The sequence below is a fragment of the Atractosteus spatula genome, chromosome 16, assembly GCF_055471065.1.
Source record: "Atractosteus spatula isolate fAtrSpa1 chromosome 16, fAtrSpa1.hap1, whole genome shotgun sequence".
Taxonomy (NCBI): domain Eukaryota; kingdom Metazoa; phylum Chordata; class Actinopteri; order Semionotiformes; family Lepisosteidae; genus Atractosteus; species Atractosteus spatula.
Genome location: NC_142721.1, coordinates 11131950 through 11137952, shown reverse-complemented (window position 1 = coordinate 11137952; position 6003 = coordinate 11131950).

The following is a 6003-nucleotide window of genomic DNA, read 5'->3' as shown; positions in this document are numbered from 1 at the left end:
TTGGTACTGGGAAGTTAAGCATATTGTGTTACTGGATAATATATAATGCGAAGATAGAAATGCACTCCAGTGCACTTGTTATTACAGGCAGGAATCACATACCTCATACAAAGGAGGACACAGAAGTACACATATTGTATAATCAAGTAAAATGTCATTCTATTTTCCAAATAGGATTAGTGGTGTCTGTATTCAACTCCTCTCTCAGATGTATAGTTCCTAATTAGTTTAATAAGGGAGGAATGCTTTCTCTACATCTGAGAGGCAGTTTTTATCTGGTACTGTAGCTTTCTGGCCCCATCCTACCAGCAACGGTACAAGAAGATATTCTTTCCGCCAATAGATAAACTACTTGAGAAGTTTGGATGTTGAAGATGTTATACTGATTTCCCAGATTACAGTCCTTCAGTTTTAGATGTTTGGATTTTGAAGATGTTACAGTGATTCCAAAGATTACACTCCTTCCTTTACTCTGAGTTAGAATTGTCCCCTGTAAGCCGTAAACGTACCACTCCACTCCCTGAAAGACACAATCCAGCAGGTTTCCAAGGTCTTTTTAAAACATTTACAGTGGAAGACCTTTGAAAAGTGTTAACTTGGTCCAATTGAACTAATGATTAGCTCAATTATGTCATTAAGAACAGATGTAAGTGAAAACCACCAGACACTGAAGACCTCCAGGACTGGAGTTGAACAGCACTGCTGTAAGCTACTGCAAAGCAAATACTTTAGCTTTGTTTATATGTGTTTGGTGGAGTGTTATAATAACATTTTACCTCTAGCATTTTGTCCCTGTTCACCTACAGGAAGGATAAAATGTTAGCTGTGATTCCTTTTCAGTCTTTTTAATCCTAAAGTACACATCTACCTCTGCAAAAACTAAAGGGCTCTGAAACAACATTAGAACATGAAAGTATGGATCTTTTTCGTTGAACAGATAAGTTAATTGTCCGTGTAATCTTATGATTATACAGCCCTGGGGTGTCACACAATGAGTAACAGACCAATTATTTCCATGGCTTCTTTCAGATAAATTAGGGATATAAACACATTTTCTCATGAGGGTCTTTTATTTCAGACACATCACACACATAGAGCTCAGATGAGAAGCAATTTAAAAATAAACCACAAGCACCTTCCAAAGACAAACAATTCTTCAGCACTATAATGTGAGCCAATGCTCTGTTTTGTGGACGGTTGTTTAATTAAAACCATGGTTTCTGTTTCAGCTCCAAAGCCCTTATGGAAGAAATTGGCATCACTGAGGAGAATGTGTTAGTCAGCAGGACTGTACAGTGTAAGGCAGTAAGGCCTAAGTACTGTAACAGAGAAACCTTCTGTTTCAAAGCATTTTTGAATCCAAGGATCCTAAATTAATGGAGCTCATTGCAAATGCAGTGTAACTACTGCACTGGAGCACTTGGAGTTCTGCTGATTGAAAGAGAGCAGTCTAGCAAAGCCCCAATGCACGATTTTCTTTCCACATGGGTACGGCTGAGCAGAACGTGCAACAGAAAATAAAGATGCCATTTGAAGAGCTGCGCCTCCTGATTTGAATGGAGTCATGATAAAAATGGAAATTCCTCTTCGCGCAATGAGCCATTCTGTTTACAGTCAGCTCTCGGCAGACTTCGCAGGGAGCGACTTCTATTATATTGTGATGCTGTTAGGTATGGTGAAAAATAGAAAATTGGATTGGAAAGCTCCCTGAAGCGAGATTTCTCCTCCAAGAAGGTGATATAATGCTATCATATACTCCTAAGCTGTTTAAATCAACAGTGGTAACCATTTTTTTTTGCTGAGGAGGGATGCTATGCACCTCATTAAACTCTGAATTGAATTCACAGCAAGGGCAATCTTGATGGAGAGAAGGCTAATAATCGGGCTCTTGTAAACTCAAAGGTTAAGGAAAGGAGAACAGTTTTCACTTTGTATTTTTTTCTGAAATCCTTCCACCTTTTTTATTCTCTCCCACACAGCAGACTATTGCTGCTTCATGACCCAAACACCAGTTACAATGCCACACACAAGCAAAAGATCCTAAGTAGGTGGGACTGGAAGAATCTCTATTCAACAACAAAAAAAACTTCCCTATGTGCTTCTTAATGTTACTGTGTCTTTACAGAATCATGACTTTATGCTTGTTCATAAATTGTGTTTTCTGTAAGCCATTTAGGCAACTCTGGACCACAGGAACATCCCACCACAGGCAGAATAGTGATATCCTGTACTGTATAAAACCTAAAGAATGGCAATGAGATTATATTACAATCATACAGTCATCTCAATGACAGATCGGTGAAACTTGTAGTAACAAAGGATACACTGGGAAATAGCTTGTGAACTCTATATGCACATTCATAAATATGGATTACTTTCCTAAAACACCATTTTTACTGTTGACACAATTAATTTAATTCAGAATACTTCAAATACCATTTAATCTAATATTGACTATGTTACGGTTTACATCTTTAACTATTCTCCAGTGGTGAGAAATAGGAAAAACGTACTGTATATTTACAGAGAACCAGAGAAGCACCGATTTATTTAAATTAAGCTATATGCCATTTTTATCATTTCCAGAATATTGTTTCAGCTTCCTGGCAATCCAACCACATGAAAGCGTTTCCGTTTTAGGATGACCACACTTCTGTTGAGCAACACTGCCATCTTGTGGACAAAGGCATGTGCTGGCTAATGTCTATGCACTTGTATGATTCATGAGCATTAGAGCTAAAATGAAGCAACGCTGCTTCTGTCAAGGCCAGGCCCGTGGAGGAATGGAAGTTACCCAAAAGCTCTTGTGTACTGTGTCCTCGATTCTGGTCCTGGGCACTCTATCTGTAGATCCTGCATGTACAGTACTCTGTTTGTGTAGGTTTTCTACGGGTGCTCTGCTTTACTTCCCAGTGACAAGTGTGTGTTACGTAAATTCATTTTCTTACCCCTTTACCAATACAGGGTCAGGAGGGGGGTGGAGCCAGCCATGAGTTCAAAGAGAGATACACCCGGACAGGACATTAGTCCATCGCAGGATAGACACAGACTCTCACACATTCACATCAAGGCCAATTCTCCCAGAAGCCAATTAACTTACCAGTATCTTTGGATTGTGGGAGAAAACCAGAGCAACTTGTGAAGATCCACACCAAAACACAATAAAAACACTACATAATGCTACAAATTTTAATCAGGAAAAGATTAGGGTTTACCAATCTCTGAAATTGTAAAGAATAAAGCAACACATGGAATCTGACTATTAGAGACTTCCAATATATTGAAGATGAAGAATGATGCATACCATTCCACTGATGTTCATACATTTCAATAATCTGTCCAGGCTTGGGACTAACTCTTCTTTGAGGTAAGACTTTCTTCCCCTTTTTCAGAAAGATCATCTGTAACAACAAGTTCAAAATACAGTATACTGTAGAGGTGATGGAACCTAAATCAAAAGAAGTATCTGTTACTTTCTTACAGTTCAGCTTCAAAACTATAGTTTTGTTATTCACTAACAGAGTATCCAAAAGTAAAAGCTACCTGCTCATGAATAGGGTTTACCTCCTGTGACCGCATGAATGTTCTCTGTACCAGGCGGAGGTCTTCACAGCAGGGAAGGGCATCTAGCTGGGGCTCAGATCTGTTTTTCAGAAAATCCTTCTGGCTACACAATTTGGGTAATCTGAGGACGGAAGTACAAATGTTTTAAAAAATGAAATGAAATCCAGATTTATATGTTGAAAATCTATATGTATGCTCCAAAACCCAGTCGGGTAGGAACACAGCCTGGTGAAAGATTAATGTAATAATACTAAAATGAAGAAAACTACAGTATTTAAGATAGATTTATGATCTTTAGGATGGCGAAAAATTGTTGGGATTATTTATATATTTCATATCTATTTTAAGAATATGTGTTATTGTAGTCCAGTCCATTTTAGGCTGATTTTCCATACTGTTAACTTTTAAGATAACGGCTGTTTTAATTTAACATTTTTTTTACTTATTTAAATAAATCATAAAATAAATGTTAGAATGATGTTAGTGGATTTGAATATTTTACAGTTTTGTATGCTTTATCCACGACGTTGTGCCTTTCTGTCTTCAGTACTGTTGAGAATAGTACCTGATTCGCTGTTCCTCGTGCTCTTTCACTGGACCAGTCCCCAGCCTCTCTGTTTGCTCTTGTGTGTGTTGACCGTTCGAGGTGAATCTCCTCACGTCATCCAGATCTCTCAGAAAGACACTGGGGACCCGGAAAAGCCGACCCATGCGCCCACCTTTAAACCACTTGCTGAGCCTACGGCTGAACTCGGTGCTGATGGGACTCAGCTGGAACTCAGGAAAAGCCATTCTAGCTTTAAAAAGGACAAAGGAGAGACACAACAAGATATTCCCAGACAGAATTTCACTTTTCAAGAATTTCTCCTTATGCAAAACAACACTGAGTACATTGTTAACACTGATGCATGTAAAACATAGCATCAACATTGAGGGGTTTCTACAGATTCTATAGCTGAAGGTGAGATTAAATGCCACCACCCCACCGTTAACTTTGATGAACACGTGGGTAGAACATTCACCCCCATCACTTTTCACTTGCATCCTCCTGAAAAATATTGTGACTGCAGAAACAGAAAACTCAAGAAAAGGCACATAGCTAGCACCACAATATGTACAAGACAAACGTGTGAAACCGCAAATTACCGGTGTACATGAAGTCCCTGTGACAGACTGGCTGGAGAACAGTCCACAGCAACTGGATCTGAGAAAACTGACTGCGAATCAGCAGCTGCTCCAGTATCCTGCACCTCTGCAATTTAAAATGCGTTTCAATGAACAGAACATCAGCTTGCATTCAGTTAAAAATGCAGACTGATTCACAACACTTTTCAACAATGAAGACTTCTACAAGACCTATTGTTTTATTGGACCTCAGCATTTAAATGCACAGCTTTAATAGGAGGATCATGATGCTTCTTTCAACTTGACTACTAATCATCAGGTAACAAGTTGCAGCTGTTTTATTTATGTGCTCATGGTTATCCTTTAATTCACTTACGTGATGCAGTTTTATGTGATTCTATTTATACAAACATGATCTACACTTTGCCATTACTCAGTCATATTTAAGTTAGTGTACTGTATATTAATATACCTTAAGTATATTTCATAAATGTAAATCAGAATTAAGCAAGTATTGAATGTGCTTTCTATAATTGCAAAATTTACAAACCATTGGATGGTTGTACTCTTCTATCTGTTCCAATATTTTCTCCAGTTGGCTTTCATAATACTTTTCCAGAAAGGCTTCCTGCTGAGAAGGCCGATTTCTCTGTGTTTTCTCCATGGCTTACTGTAAAAGCAGCACACAGTTTAAATTTACTGTACATTCAGTGCAGTAAAGCCCTGGACAATACAGTTCTACTGTATATCTACTGTAAATATATATATACATACAAGTGACTTTATATTTCCCTCCTTCTGTGTCTGAACGTGATGTATCTTTAAATATCAGTGAAACCTTTTTCTGATTAATTTGATAGTTTTAAGAAGATAAATTATATTTTCTTATATCAATAAAAACTAGTGTCTTGAAATGCCCTCATCGAGAATTAATCTCGAAACACATTAACAGAATGTATCAAATTGGTAAATGCGAATCTATAAAAAGCATTACCTGTAAATCAGGACCTTTGACAAGAGAATATTAACTTGATCAATATAATAAATTATGCATGTATATTTATCCACTTTATATTATTTATAACATTTTACTAGTGGACTGGATTTAACATGAGTAAAAGCTTTGACATCATTTATCCCAAAAATAAATTTTGAAAGTGTGCAACACGTCCACTGTGAATTAACACAATTAAAACTGTAATTTTCTTCCTACCTTGTGAACTTAATAACATGAAATGAATCATAATATGTTTACAGCTCCGTACAGGTGAACATACGCCCTCCAAACAAGTTCACAAAGTAAATACCTACCCG